Source organism: Papaver somniferum, chromosome 8 (assembly GCF_003573695.1).
Source record: "Papaver somniferum cultivar HN1 chromosome 8, ASM357369v1, whole genome shotgun sequence".
NCBI classification, from domain to species: Eukaryota; Viridiplantae; Streptophyta; class Magnoliopsida; order Ranunculales; family Papaveraceae; genus Papaver; species Papaver somniferum.
Window position 1 is genome coordinate 90,346,692 of NC_039365.1, and position 17,377 is coordinate 90,364,068.

The following is a 17,377-nucleotide window of genomic DNA, read 5'->3' on the forward strand; positions in this document are numbered from 1 at the left end:
TTGTTTTCATGATCGATTGCATAGTAACAGGTTATGAAAATGGGGTTCTCGTGAAACTCAATGACTTTTCCATCTTCATCTTTGTCATCCTTTTTTCCTCCATCCATTGTGCACACCATAAAATCTCAAGAAATCTTGATGTTACGGAACGAGTATATATCAGAAGGAGTCCATGATATATATATACGAGATTTTCATAGAGAAACCCTAGGGTTACTCGTTTACGTTCGGTAAGGGTCGGGTGCACGAACGTTCGTGGTTATGAACCGGGTTCAAAACTAAGGAACCAAATGGATCCTATTTTTAGAAGAATTTTTTTGATAAAAATAAATAAATTCTAAAGACATAACAACTTAGCTCAGAAATAGAGCACTAGGTAATTGTTGAAATCAACAAATCAACTATCATTAAGGAGAGAAACGAAGATTTTCAAAGTGAGCAACAAAGAGAATTTTCTCAAGAGTTATTGACCAATTATATTATATTATGTAATAATTAACTGGAGCAAAGCTCAACAGTAAGATGATCATTTTTATTAGTTATTTATTTTTTAACAAAAAAAAACAAAAAGCAGATACAACAAATACCACTTTGTCAAGAAGAAGAGCTTCTTGAGAATTATGACCAGCCTCACACGGTATCAAAGATGATGCACATTTGTAAGCAGTCAAGTTGTAATTTGACGAGCATATAGCTCATCAAGGGTATTGATATTTTCCCTTTTTCTTTCTTGGGTATCATCAGGAAAGTCAATAGAGTTATTCTCAAGAGAATTAACGAGAGGAGGACAAGAGATACCTGAAGTTGTCGCCTTCTTAATGCTGCGCTTGAGTCTATTATACTGGTCTTTAGTTTCGAAACACGATTGTTGTTATGAATATACTCAGGAACGGTTGATGCTTTTGATCCGACACTTCCTTTAGTCACGGAAGAAGAGTTTGAAGAAATTTCTTACTCGTTGGACCAAAAAAGCAGTCATTTGTCTGTATAACACAATTTTTTTTACAATTGTAAAAAGCCTTTGTGTTATCTTTATAGGCAAGGCTTGGCTCATCATAGCACTTTTCTTGTCAGACAGTTGGACATTTAAAACCAGTAATATAAGAAACCGGTTTGATTACTTCCTTAGACATCAGATAAGAATATTATGAAGCTTTTCATTCCGCAAATGAAAACGACATCTCTTCTCAAGATGACCTTTTTTTCCGCAATAATAACATTTGAAGGGAATGTTATAAATCTTTCTCATATGAGTAAGAGGTTGACTTCCTTTGTCTATTGAGGCTTATGCCGCAGAAGGTAATTTTTTACTTTTGCCATTAGTGCAAGTTTTCTGTAGGAAGCATTACAAACAAAATTAGTTTTACTACTACTTGGAGCTTCTATTCCCTCATAAAACCTCGTGTATCACGATGTTTTTTACAAGATCCCAGCATAGTGGATAATTTTGTTGAACTAAGATTAAACTTTTTCAAGTTTTCTTCCAGCATAATTACCTTATTCTGCGCAGCAGAAAGCTCATCCTCCAATTGTTTCTCTCGTGAGAGAAAACTGTTTTCTCTATCTTTAAAACAACATTATTGAGAGCTATATTTCGCTTCAGATTCAGCAAGTTCTTCTTTCAACAAAAAGAGATTTCGACGAAGACTTTCACATTCAGAATTATTTGAATGCGCATCTTCTTCTCGATATTTGAGAAGGGACTGTAAGAGATTATATCTACAATCGTAAACTTTAAAGAGATTTCTCATTTTCTTGTTTTCTAGACAAAGAGAAGTCATAAACTCAGCCAAGCAAGATGTTGACTACTTTTTCTTTATGAGATGGTAAAAAAGCTTGATGTATTTCGAAACTTCCTCATCAACATCGTATACATCGTCTGAATCACTTTCATCCGAAAGATCATTTAACTGTTCATCTAGGCGTGCTTCCCAGTTATACACAATTTCATACCATGTAGAAGATGTGATAGAATTCTCAAGAAACACAGAGCTTTGAACCAAGTCATAATGTTTTTGAACTGGTGATGTGTTGGTTGATATAGAATTGTTATCCATAGAGTCGGATTGCTAGAAACACAGACTTATAAGGTCTTAAACGTGTTTGCATGCTCTGATACCAATTGAAAAAGCGGGGGTCTAATAACCACACCCAATATTTCGTTTAGGAAATATGTATGGACTAACTCCAATATAAATCCAAGAGATCAACTAGACAGTCAGACTCAATCAAGGAAAATATATCCAAGGGTTATATCTCAATTTCTCAAATCAATCTGCAATCGAACAGATAAAAATCTGTGAGCCGGATCAATATGAGAAATAACTTGGATGGTACCAAAGACCAATATCCAAGCGTCAATCAATTTCAATCAACAACCAAAGGTTGGATTCACCAATTGATTGAACTACGCACAACCTGTGATATTTCAATTATATGGAAAATATAATGCAGAAAAGAAATAACATAGACACCAGAAATTTTGTTAACGAGGAAACCGCAAATGCAGAAAAACCCCGGGACCCAGTCCATATTTGAACACCACACTATACTAAGCCGCTGCAGACTCTAGCCTACTACAAGTAACTTCGTACAAGAATATAGTTGATACCTAACCAATCTCACACTGATTAAGATACAGTCGCGTTCCTTACGCCTCTGAATCCCAGCAGGACTCTACGTACTTGATTCACTTAGTTGATCTCACCCACAACTAAGAGTTTCTACGACCCAAAGTTGAAGACTTGATAAACAAATCTGTCTCACACAAAAAAGTCTATTGAATAGATAAATCTTTCTCCCTCAGAAATACCTACGAGTTTTTTATTCCGTGTTTTGATAAATCAAAGTGAACAGGAACCAATTGATACATCGGACTTATATTCCAGAAGAACAGCTTAGTAATATCAATCACCTCACAATAATCTTAACTGTATGGTAGTGGAACAAGATATTGTGGAATCACAAATAATGAGACGAAGAGCTTTGTGATTACTTTTTTATCTTATCTATCGGAGATTAAATATCGAGCAAATCTTAGAAAAGATATTACTCAATACGATAAAACAAAGTAAGATCAGAACACGCAACTACAGAGAAAATAGTTGGGTCTGGTTTCAGAATTCCAATGAAGTCTTTAAGTCGTTAACCTATAATGGTTTTAGGAAAAACCTAGGATAAAGGAGAATCGACTCTAGTCGTAACTAGTATCACACAGGAGGTGTGGGGATTAGGTTCCCCAGTTGCTAAGTTCTCCCTTATATAGTCTTCAAGTCATGGTTTGCAATCAATGCTACCTTGGTAACAAAGCATTTAATATTCACCATTAGGTGAAAACCCGATTAGATTCAAGCTAATATCTTTCAACTGTTAGATTGTCTTAGCTTGTTACACACAAATGAAATGTACCTTTATTTAGATATGGGTAACCGTACCTAGACGTGTACACTTGGTTGGCTCAACAATAGTTACCCGAAGTTAGCCATATGAACACTTTCATATCAACCTTGTTCCTATTAATCACAACTAGTTCAAATGACTCAAATGAAATTAGTTATAGAGTTGTTCAATTGTTTATATTCTCATAGAAGTATACAAGACAGAATTGAAGCGAAATCGGTTTTGATTCACTCGAATCAATTCATGAACATTATATCCACTGTTTGCAAAGATTGCATTCCTTATTATATAAATGTATTTGTTCATGAGTATGTAAACGAACATAAACGATTTCAGAACTTAACCCACTCATGTATGCAAACGGGTACGCATACCTAAGTTCCCGGACTTGGTATTGTTCGCCAGTATGCAAACGTGTACGCATACTGTCGTTCATGACCGAACTCAGTTGAAATCAGTACGCATACGGGTATGCATACTATAGTTCCCAGACTTCAACTGTTGAATCAGTACGCATATGGGTATGCATACTAAATTCCCGGATTGGAAAGCTCTTGCAACAATTAGCATAAAAGTACGCATACTGTGCTATATCCAATCAGTGGTTAATTGTTCTAAATTCCCATTTTAATCATTGAAACATTCTTGGAAGACGAGAATAGCTGTCTCACACAAACTATTAGCTTCAAAGCAATTTTCAAGTGATCAAATGATCAATACGAAACATTCCGAGTCTACATCAAATGACTGTCTCACACAAATCATGTAATATGTTACCAGGCGATTTTCACATGATCATCTTTTGACTTCTGTCAAGAATAAAAGATGAACTTGGTTAAAGCGAAAGCTTACCAACACATATTTCGAGAAATATGTAAGCGAGTTAAACTCAGCTCGAAATATCAAATGTGTATAATGTAAAGTCTATATAGATATATGACTTTTGTCTCAATAGGAGATAAAATAGAAATTGACTTTTGAGTGATAGATGAGTTCAAGTCTCCATATACCTTTTGTTGATGAAGTTCCACAAGCTCCCCTTAGTAGTTCTTATTCTTCAATCGATGAACGTCGTGAAGTCTAAATCTCAACTACACATTCTATCCTAATCCGAGACATAGCTATAAGTAGACTAGAAATCAAGACTTATAGTTTTGATAACTAAACTTGACAAACAAGCTTGAGATAGAAATGCTTGCGAGTTCGACCGAGCAGTGCTCTAACAGTTGCATCCTCTGAAAAGCAACGACATTTTGACGATCCATTTATTTGACCAATCCAATTATCGGCTTTATATTTGTACACGACTGGAAAAATTATACGGTTTCCGTGAAGATCAGTTACGCATACCCTGAAGTAAATATACCACCAATACTGAAAATAACATTGATGAATATTGTTGTGTTAGTACATTCACCGGTTTAATAACTCGATAATGAATCAAATAATATAAAGGGATTGTGGTTCTTACCTCCAATACGACCCATAATCCATTCAAGCTATCTTTATTCAGACACGAGCATTCACCGAGACTTACGTATAGATTAGATAAAATTGTAGACCTCCAATCATAATTTGGTACTTTAGTTAAATCTTCTAAAGATTCGAGAAAACCAATTAATAGTACTGAGCTAGCATTGGGGAACATAACTTGGTCTAGCACCCGTAACACAAAAATACGTTTAAGATCGGGATTATCTTCAACTCTGCTAACTTCCATTTTCGCAACATAACGCTTCAAAAAATAATTGAGCGCCTGGACACTCTTAGGACATTTGAATGTAATACTCTGTATTCTACATTTCCTCTAGTATCATTTGAGTACGAGGGAAGTAGTTGTTTTCATCTTCCTTTCGATGTCCACTTTAGTTAGTTAAATTGAAGTAAATCACCATCACATATTATTCCCGTCAACATATACAAATCTAACAGTGTAAACCCTATAAACAACATTGTCATAATTAAAGTTTGTGTCTAAAACTAAAAATTGAATACTAATGAAATCAACAATTGAATTGAAAAAATAAAACTTACCACACTCTAAATCCTTGAAAAATAACCGTTGATGGGTGAAAACGATTTGCTGGTTTTTTAGGAAAGTGAAGAGACGAGCGTACGGGCAGAGACTCATCGACCAAGCAAATTTCTTAAACATTTTTCAAACAGATGCATTGCACGGGAGTGCTTTAAGTTTGAGAGATCAATATGTAGGAATCCGGCCTAAACCAAGACAATGGTCATTCCAGAGTCAATTCGGTCACAAAGAGGGATGAGGGTCGATGTATAGGAGGGAAGCTGAGTAGTGTGTGTGAGATCAATGATGATCTAGGATTATGAATGCGTTGAAGGTTTCTGCAAGTTTTATGAACTGTTGAGTTCAGATGATATAAGTTCTGATTGATTGAGCGATAATTTCTTATGGATCCAAATTGTTGTTCTTCAATCGTGTAAGTGTGACAGTTTCTGGAGTGAGAGAGTGCGAAAGTGGGAAATCGTGGTCAAACCAGTTTCACGTGCGTGGGAGAATTGGTTGATTGTTCGTCCACTACTTTGCTAAATCCTTCAACTGCTTGCACGACTTACTCACATTACTCATCGTGGGTGTACACACGTGCAGAAGCCGCCAGACCAGAACCCTAGCGAATATCCCCCTATTTGACATGATTGATGTCTCGCGAATGTGGGGTCTGCAAGGCAGACATGTATTTAATTAGTCAGTTGTTGACTTGACTAGACGATGAGTCTTAGCCTTGATGAGTCAGGCAGAATGAACAAATGTGGTATGCTTTAAGACTCATGGATTGAGCATAAGGTTTCTGCTGGGACAGAATAATGGAAAGGCGTTGAGTCTTGATGAATTGTGATATATCATTTTACCAGTTGAGGAAATAATGATGTTATGATGATTTGGATTCTCATCCGATGAGATTATTCAATTATGGGCTTGCTAATAGGAAATGATGTCCAACTTGTCTGTGTCATGAGTTGTCAAATGACGAAGAAAGATTATAATGTTCGACTGACTAACTAATATTGGTTGATGAACCAATGAAATAGCATTCTCGAATGTTGATAGTTGAATCAACATGAGGAATATTGCTCGGACGAGCAATTAAATATTAATAGTTGAATCAATATTGTTGGAAGTGAGTTCTGAACCCAGTTGATCGTGTATTTTGCTAACTTAAGCAGTTTAGTGTTGATAGATATTGCTAATTTGAGCAAATATTGCTCGTTTGTGCAAATATTGGAATTATTGGTAGCGGGACCAAATAAAATATTAATTAAAAATACTAGTAGCTAGACCAAATATTATATAATTAATTATAATATTGATTTCTAGATCAACATAAAATTATTGGTGTTTGAACCTGCTCAGAATTATGCTTTGCAGAGCATTTGATTTGAAACCCTAATTTTGATCAATTCTTGATCAATGGATGATTTACTGAAAATCAAATATGAGTGGGATAGGGACCGGCCACATGATATGGTGGGACGACCATGTAGCTCCCAGGTGCTCGAATGAGCATTTACTAAAGTCCTTTGTAGACCAATTGGTGAAAGGGTGATTAAATGCTCGTTTAATCATTATTAAAATAGTGCTCGTCTGAGCCTTAGGTGGTAAAACCTAATTATGGAGAGAGGAGGGACCGACCAAGGGGTATGAAACAGGCCCTTTATGGTCGCGGGACCAGCTGATGGTTGATTGATCAAATTCCAAGTTGTTTGGAAAAAGTTTGAAGCCAATATGAACTATTGAAGATTAATTAGGTCAAAAATTATCAAACGTGTGGGACCGACTTCTGCAAGACAAAGGGACAAACCTGGCCAACCAAGGTAGCGTGCCCGTATCACCATATTTCTCGTGACTCAATTCCGAGAATTTTGATATTTTCTGGTGTGCGTTCGAGCAATATTTTGGATTTTCAGAAGAGCTTGATCTTGACTGAAACTCTCGATTTTGCTTGAATGAGAAAGTGGGACTTTTCCCATGCGACCAATAATTTAAGAATATTAAAATAATGATATTTTAATATTTTCCGTGAGAAGTCCGGATGGTCATGTGACCATTTGAATTTTTGGTAGTTTAAGAAATATTTGAGAAATATGGAAAAATTGGATTTTTTGCTCAAACGAAGGAGTTTCATGAAATGACAGAATAAATAATAATAAAATAAGGAATTGGGGAGACGCGAGACCGGTCGCGGCCAAGGCATGGTGGGCTGGCTAGTGGGCCCGGTCCCGTGACGCCCTTCCCTATTTTATATTATTACTAGAAATAACCCGTGTCGTAACGACACGGCATGAGGTTAACAGAGAGTTCTAATAAATATCTAGAGATAGCTCATGTCGTAACGACACTGCTTTAATATGATATCTGATTGGTGTAATTTTTCTTTTTTTCCGGACTTTAAATCGTGTTCCTTTGAAATAAGATAGTTTTCTATTTTGTTTTAAGCGAAAATAATGTCTATAAATACTTTATAAAATTATTCATATACATTATCAAAAAACGAACACAAAATCATTTAAGTAATAATGTGTATGCATATCTCACTTATGAGTTATGAATATAGATAAACAAATAAATCTCATTTTCCATTAGATTCATCATGTCACCACTAAACCCAATTAATGCATGTATGATATATTATGATTTCATTTAATGTTTCTTTGAATATCTTGAGTTAACAGTTTATGTAATAATTAAAGATTAATAAATCTTGATTCATAATGGGAGGGGTTACAGAAACGACGATCGTCGGATGTCTTTCGCTTGGATGAGACTGGTATGGTCGGATGCAACGTTTGTCTCTCAAAATGTTATTTGTCCATCCAAAGCTCAAAAACCTATGCTGTTTTGTATTATAGATTGTTTTTCATCTTTGTGTGAGGAAATATGGAGAAACTAGGAGTTTTGATCAAAGAGGAAGTTTGCTCAAACAAGGGAGTTTTCATGAGATGAGGAAAATAATAAAATAAGGTAAAAAATTAAAGGTGAGGCGTGGGACCGGCCAGCAGGAGGGCCCGGTCCTGCGCGCGCCCTCTTTAATTTTTTATTATTATTTTCTTTTCCAATTGCATAGGTTTCCTCGTTCGTCCATATTTTTTGAATGCTCATTTATGCATTTGGGTGCTCACTTATGCATATTCGGGTGCTTGTTCGTGCATTATTGTTAAGTACACTCGCACCATTTTCTCGGTGTTGGCCTAAATGCCCGAAAAGTGAATATCTATTACTAATCCATGGAATTCAGCTGAGAATAATCTACGGAACGGATTAATAGGATAAAATAGATTATTTCTAAAAATTCAATTAATGAATGTTGCATTAGAATTAATCTATGAATGGCTCTATAATAGCATGCAATATGTCTAGGAGCATTACGTTTATTCAAGAATCGAGGTATGAGATGGTAGAGACACCATACTTGTTGTGAATATTAATTCTGCATAGTCAGGGAACATTGAGACACCCTGAAGACATTAACGCTCTATACTAGCATGCAATATGTCTAGGAGCCGCTCAATCATTATCGATTCCTATACAAAAGTATTGATGAAATATGCGAAGTGTTGAAAGCTTAGTTGAGAGGCTTTAAGGATCACATATTCATACATGCTCCGAGAGAGTGTACACTCAGTCAGAGATTGTGAAATGAGCTTTCCCGAATCCTAAAATATGTACGTGTCTGAAGCCGTGTCAGAAATATGCAAGATCATGATTTTACGATTTTAGCATTTGTCGCAAATCCACCATCAATATTAAGTCCCCTGCTTGGAATGGGGCAGTCATGCTCCCCTGTAAGCACTGGATGGTGATTTTCCTGATTATAAACGAAATAAGCAATTGAACTTGGTCATAAGAGATGTTTCCAGAATTCTCGATTTGCTCCAATGATGTCACGCACGAGCAATAGCTTTGCATAAGGACTCTGGCAATATAATAGAGCGTCAGTCCAGTGAGTTTAGAGAGATGAGGCACCGCTGATTTGGGTGGTTGAACGCCCAATTTTGGTCGGTTTAGCACTTATGGACCCGGGCCCAAAAAAGGAAATCCTTGTTTAATTAAGTTTTTGGAAATAAAATTGTGAATGAAACCTTTTTTTTATTTATTTCTTCCATAGACTGCCAACTAAGCACCCCTCCTTCCACCTCCTTCACGTCCGAGCAGGGAATTATTTTTTTTGAAGCTTGATCGACACCGTAGCTGTCACCGTCTGCGAAGTTCCGGCCACCGGCGCCGACCAAGGTAAGTGATTTTGATTTATTTTTTTCATGTTTGGTATTTATGAACTGTGCATGTAAAAAGAAAAAAAAATTATATATATATATATATTTGTGTGCGAATTCAAAAGGTTTTTCTTTAGGAACGAACGTTCGTTAGTTTAAGACTTTTTTTTTTTTTTTTTTGGAATAGACATGGTTTAATTGTAGTACAAAAATTTGTTGTCTATGAGATTTCATGAAAACAAGAATTTTGTTTTTAATATGCGAGAGTTTAAAAAAAATAGAATAGACTCCCCGTTTCAAAAGGTGAATGTTCATCCGAGAGATTTCTTTTTATTTACGTGAATTGTTCACGTCCAAATTTTTTTTTTAGTTTATGTGAGTTGCTCACGCTAATATTTTTTTTTTAAAATAAGTGAGTTATTCACGATTTTTTTTTTTAAAAAATAATTAATTATTCATCATCAACAGAAAGGAGTTTACAAGCATTGGATGGAAGCCTGGGAACAAGATGGGATCCAATCCCTTTTTGGATCTCAATACCTATCCTATGAAAAAGGAAATCTCCAACAGTAACATTCTCATCATGACAAGACATATAATTTCGCAGCTTTTTCAGGAACTCCACAGTATCACTCCCTAACACGTCCAAGGTAGTAAAGGCAAGAACACCAAACCCCAACTTCTGACTTGTACATTTCTCAAGGTACTTGGCCCTTTTTTTGAGAACAACATTATCAATTGCACGACCAAGAACAAAATTACGCTCCCAGTCACCCGTGAAGGGGGAAACACCCGTAAAATCCAAGCACATGTCCTGACCATTATCCCAACCATACACAAAGATATCTGTTGGTAGCAAAGCCACTCCATTGTCTGCAAGGAGCCCTAAATACACTTCCTTTCTGGCCGAAACACCCGCTCGATAACAAATGTCCGCGTAGGTATCACGAACAAGATCATGCATGTATTTGAGCCCAACCGCTTTATTGCAGTGCAAGGCATGATCTCCAAAGATATCCATACCTTTTCCACAGCTAGAACACAAATCTCCATCCTCAAAAAGGGGGATCCCAAGTCTATAACACACAACAACACGAAACTGTCTGGCTCCAATTGTCTGATTAAGCCCATCAATAGGAATCACCAACAAATAATCTTGAGCATGTTTGACTTTGTTACTCTGCCAAAGAGCTGAATCTCGCGCAGTCATAACAAACTGGGTGGAAATTTTTTATTTTTTATTTTTTTGCAAATCAAGTTTTGGTTTTGAGTAATTGTTGAAAGTTGATAATTATCTGTGATGAAATAATGTCTTTATGTGAACTTTCACAATTCGATAATGGACGTATGTCCAAAATTTTAAAAAGTTAGTGGATGCTCACAGAATAGAGAATTACGTGGATCGTTCATGGTTTTATAAAAAGCCAAGTTCTGATTTTTGAATAATGAACTTTGCGCATTTTTGCAGGTTTGAAGAAACAAGCAAGTCTTTGAAGCGTTAGATTTCGCACTATAATCACTACTGTGAGTGAAACTATAAACAGGTAAGAGTTGGATTATTACCGTTTTTGTAGACGTTGATGTGAGCATCCTTATTATTCCATTATTGCGTAATTCCACTGCTTTATTGAAATTTGCATCTTGTATGAATGATATATTGAAGTAGAAGTGTTGTATGGATGTCACAACTACTTTGCAGAGATGTCATTTGATGGCTATGATACCGCTTCAATTGATAAAGAAGAAGAGGAATCAATGATTAAGAACACTCCAAACATGGATGATGAATTTTTTGTAATTCAGTATAAACCCGAAAAACGTCTCTCATGTTCTTCATTTCCTCTTCTCGTGAATCCTAGAGATATTAGAGGAAATTGGTGTCTCCTCAGGCGATAATTCGATTCTGTCTTCAAGGAGGGCATTATTCTACTTCACTCATAGAATTTAAGCTTTCCCGAAAACCTTTAGCATAATTTTCTGGATGAACGAGGCATATGCTGGGTCATGATCATGTCAAATCCATGTTGGATCGTGCACAGGTAACAGAGGCCATTCGAGCAGCTGAAGACCTGTTTGTTTATCATGACGTACGAGGTACAGTAGCCTTTCTTGCTCGCTGGTGTAATCCTACTCACACCTTCGTATGCAGATGGGAGAATTCACCATCACTTTGGAGGACGTATCAGTCTTGCTGTGTCTCCCTGTTATAGGTAACCTTCCTGGAGAGTTATCAGCAGAAGAAATTAAGATGTCTGAAATTCTGACATCTAAGATGCATGACCTTAATAAATCCTCTGGAAAATGTTGTTATTCCCAATGGTTGAGATATTGATGGCCAAGAAATAAGATTCCTGACAGGCATGTTGACGGTACATTAACCGTTGATGCTTTCTTATCCTTGTGGTTGTCCAGAGATGTGCTTGAAGATAGTGGACATTTGTTGAAACCATATGTAATTCTTTTTGCTATTAAGATGGCTAAAGGTGAGAGGCTTCCTGTTGGTAGTATGTTGGGATCATTGTTCGCCAATTTAGACTCATTGGTTGTAGACTCCAGCATCTATAACGGCTTTATGAAAATTGAATCTTATGCTAATTCAATGTTTCTTCAAGCATTATTGTGGGAGCGTTTCAAGAATTATGCACATACCCCTCGTAATTTCTTGCAACGACCTAATGTTGATGTGCGTCATGCTTTTTATGGGAAAGATAATGCTAGAATCATGCATTGGTCTACAAAGCAACCCCGATCTAAGGTGCGCCTCATCGATTTTTTAGACAACGAGTCTGAATTTAATTTCATTCCATGGGTATTTGTTCCTACTTTCGTTTCTCAGTTGATCACTTTTAATGTTGGAGAAAACATCACTTTGAAATCTGATATGAACCTTAGTGATTGTGAAAGATCTTTTATGCTGAGTTGTACTCCTGTCCATTTAGTATCCATAATAGGAGGAAACTTTCTTGTGGAAGAATATAATATTGATAGGGGAATCCGCCCGAGGAGGGGCCCGCGTCTGATTAGCTAGTTGGTGAGGCAATAGCTTACCAAGGCGATGATCAATAGATGGTCCGAGAGGATGATCAGCCATACTGGGACTGAGACACGACCCAGATCCCTACGGGAGGCAGCAGTGGAGAATTTTCCGCAATGGGAAAAATCCTGACAGAACAATGTCGCGTGGAGGTGGAAGGCCTACGGGTCATGAACTTTTTTCCCTGGAGAAGAAGCAATGACGGTATCTGGGGAATAAGCATCGGTTAAATCTGCTCCAGCATCCTCGGTAAGATAAAGGATGCAAGCGTTATTCGGGATGATTGGGCGTAAATCATCTGTAGGTGGCTTTTCAAGTCTGTTGACAAATCCCAGAGCTCAACCCTGGACAGGCGGTGGAAACTACCAAGCTGGAGTACGGTAGGGGGCAGAGGGAATTTCCGGTGGAGCGGTGAAATGCGTAGAGATCGGAAAGAATACCAACGGAGAAATAAATCTGTTGGGCCGACACTGACACTGAGAGACGAAATCTAGGGGAGCGAATGGGATTAGATACCCAATAGTCTTAGCCGTAAACGACAGATACTAAGCGCTGTGTGTGTCGACCCGTGCAGTGTTGTAGCTAACGGGTTAAGTATCCTGCCTGGGGAGTACGTTCGCAAGAATGAAACTAAAAGTAATTGGTGGGGGCCCGCACAAGCGGTGGATCATGTGGTTTAATTCGATGCAAAGCGAAAAACCTTACCAGGGGATGACATATCGCGAATCCTCTTGAAAGAGAGGGGTACCTTCGGGAACGCGGATACAGTTGGTGCATGGATGTCGTTAGCTCGTGCAGTAAGGTGTTGGGTTAAGTCCCACAACGAGCGCTACCCTCTTGTTTAGTTTCCACCATTGAGTTTGGAACCCTGAACAGACTGCCGGTGATAAGCCGGAGGAAGGTGAGGATGATGTCAAGTCATCATGCCTCTTATACCCTGGGAGACACACATTCTACAATGGCTGGGAAAAAGGGTCACGAACCCGCGAGGGTGATCTAACCCCAAAAACCCGTCCTCAGTTCGGATTGCAGGCTGCAACTCGCATGCATGAAGCCGGAATCGCTAGTAATCGCCGTCAGCCATACAACGGAGAATTCGTTCCCGGGCCTTGTACACACCGCCCGTCACACAATGGGAGTTGTCCATGACCGAAGTCATTACCTTAGTCGCAAGGAGGGGGATGCCGAAGGCAGGGCTAGTCACTGGACTGAAGTCGTAACAAGGTAGCCGTACTGGAAGGTGCGGCTGTATCACCTCCTTTTCAAGGAGTGCTAATGCTTGTTGGGTTTTTTGGTTTGACACTGCTTTACACCCAAATAGAATCGAGCAACATCTGATCTAATCTTGGAGATAGAAGTCTTCTCTCATTTCTCGACGAAGAAGTAAGACCAAGATCATGAGCTTGTTATCCTAGGTCGGAACAAGTTGATAGGATCCTCTTTTTTACGTCCCCATGTCCCTCCCATGTGGCGACATGGGGGCGCAAAAAGGAAAGAGAGTGATGGGGTTTCTCTCGCTTTTGGCATAGCGGGCCTCCTACTAGGGGTCCGCACGACGGGCTATTAGATCAGTGGTAGAGCGCGCCCATGATAATTGCATCATTGTGCCTGGGATGTGAGGGATCTCAGCCACATGGATAGTTCAATCTTCTCATCAGCGCCTGACCCGGAGATGTGGATCATCTAAGGCATATTAGCATGGCGTACTCCTCCTATTCGAACCAGAGTTTGAAACCAAACTTCTCCTCAGGAGGATAGATGGGGAGATTCAGGTGAGATCTAATGTAGATCCAACTTTCTATTCACTCGTGGGATCCGAGCGATCCGGGAGGGACCACCACGGATCCTCTTTTCTAGAGAATCCAAACACCCCTTGTCAGTGTATGAACAGTTATCTCTCGAGCACAGGTTTAGGTTTGGCCTCAATGGGAAAATCTAGCACCTAACAACGCATCTTTAGAGACCAAGAACTACAAGATCACCCCACAATGAAACGGGTGAAGGAGGGTGGATTCCGCCATTGAATAGATCAGCGGATAAGAATATTTTTCCATCTGTAATGAAAATTATGTTGGTAGGGATATAAGTCGGAACATCCCCAGATTGAGTCTCTACTATTGGTAAAGCAGTCATACTTCCTTCACCTGAGAGAGTACTTAATTTAGCGGCTTTTTCCAAAAGGCGTGAATGCAAATAAAAAACATCTCCTGGATAAGCTTCGCGGCCTGGGGGCTCTGTAATAGAAGAGACATTTTACGATAAGCTTGTGCTTATTTGGAGAGATCATCATAAATGATTGAAGTATGTCGTTCACGGAACATAAAATACTCAGCCAGAGTCGCTCCAGTATAAGGGGCGAGGTATTGTAATGTAGCAGGTGAGTCTGCCATTTCGGCTACCACAATAGTATAATCCATTGTCCCTCATTATTGGAAAATAGTCACTAGATGAGCTGCAGAAGACGTTTTTTTGACTAATAGCTACATAAATACATACTACATTTTTCCCTTTTTGATTGAGAATAGTATCCGTGGCTGCTACTGTTTTACCTGTCTGCCTGTCTCCAATAATTAATTATCGCTGACCGCGCCCTACATGGATCATCGAATCAATAGCAATAAGTCTCGTTTGAAGAGGCTCATTTACAGAACTTCTTGAAATATTACCTGGAGCGGGAGATTCAATTAATCGGGATTCAGAAGATGAAATTTCACCCTTATCATCAATAGGTTTAGCCAGAGCATTTACAACATGACCTAAATAAGCTTCGTTACAGGGATCTGAGCAATTTGTCCCGTTGCTTTTACAGAACTTCCCTCTTGTATCATTAAACTGTCACCCATTAATACAACACCAACATTATTTGATTCCAAATTAAGAACAATGACTATTGTACCTTCTTCAAATTCTATTAATTCTCCTGCCATTACTTCATCAAGACCATGAATACGAGCTATACCATGCCTACTTGAAGTACGATACTGATATTCACAACCTTTACTTTTCTATTATATTGTTCAATACGTTCACAGATAATAGTACTAATTTCGTCGTCTCTAATAGTTGTCATGAGTCTTTCTTAATTCTTTTTTAGAAGCAAAGGCAGATGTGGTGCAATTGGAACTCAAAAAGAAGAGAGCGTTAATGGGTGATACACCTATAAAAGAGCATGAAATAAACGTCATGCCATGACCTGCACAAGGAATCAACCTGGACTGCCTACACTTGTTACTTTATGAACGATGTCTGAAGAAAACAAAAAGTATCAAAAGAGATGAGAAGAAAGTCGAAGACATTTGTCAGCAAATGAGATCAAAATTGGTAGCCAAGATGCTGAAAAAAGTCGGATTTTATAAAAACAAAGTGTGGGATATAGGAAAGGATGGGCAACACAAGGAGTGGCTTGAAAGTAAAGGAAAGCAACCATTGAAGAGGAAGAGGAGTTTTTAGTCTTTAATCTTCATACAAGATGACTTTCTGAATTGCTTCTAAATGTTTTTAATCTTCCGACAACTTTTTAAATTTCAGTTTTCAACTTTCTGTTTAAGACTTATCTCTACTATAAAAGACCTTGAACTAATCTTTTTATTAGTTGTAGACTTGTGTCAGACTTGTAGGGTAAATGTTAAAAATATTAAGGTGTATATGATTGTGCACATGTACCGACAGTAGAAAATATTAAGGTGTACATGATTGTGCACATATACTAACATAGCAAAAAATCTCAATAATCAAAGTGTACTGGCCATGTGTGAAAAAACAGGGGTCTAACAACTACACCCAATATTTCGTTCAGGCAATCTGTATGGACTAACTCCAATATATTTCCAAGAGAATCAACTAGACAGTCAGACTCGACCAAGGAAAATACATCCAAGAGTTATATCTCAATTTCTCAAATCAATCTGCAATCGAACAGATAAAAATTTGTGAGCCGAATTAATATGAGAAATAACTTGGATGATACCAAAGACCAATATCCAAGTGTCAATCAATTTATATCAACAATCAAAGGTTGGATGATCTAATTGATTGAACTACGCACAACCCGTGATATTTCAATTATATAAAAATATAATGCGGAAAAGAAATAACACATACACCAGAAATTTTGTTAACGAGGAAACCGCAAATGCAGAAAACCCCCAGGACCTAGTCCATATTTGAACACCATACTGTATTAAGCCGCTACAGATTCTAGCCTACTACAAATTAACTTCGTACTGGGATGTAGTTGGACCCTAATCAATCTCACACTAATTAAGGTACAGTCGCGTTCCTTACGCCTCTTGAGCCACGGCGGATTCTGTGCACTTGATTCCCTTAGATGATATCACCCACAACTAAGAGTTGCTACGACCCAAAGTCAAAGACTTGATAAAAAAATTTGTCTCACATAGAAAAAGTCTATTGAATAGATATATTTGTCTCCCACAGAAATACCTACGAGTTTTTCGTTCCGTCTTTTGATAAATCAAGGTGAACATGAACCAATTGATACACCGGTCATATATTCCCGAAGAACAACCTAGTAATATCAATCACCTCACAATAATCTTAATCGTATGAAAGCGAAACAAGATATTGTGGAATCACAAACGATAAGACGGAGATGTTTGTGACTACTTTTTATCTTCCCTATCGGAGATTAAATCTCGAGCAAATATTAGAGAAGATAATACTCAATACGATATAACAAAGTAAGAT

The 17,377-nt window shown here is 37.9% G+C and overlaps 1 pseudogene; it reads left to right on the forward strand.

Moving 5' to 3' along the window:
• Positions 1–11,630: 11,630 nt before the first annotated feature.
• Positions 11,631–14,681, forward strand: LOC113305766 (annotated as a pseudogene).
• Positions 14,682–17,377: the final 2,696 nt, after the last annotated feature.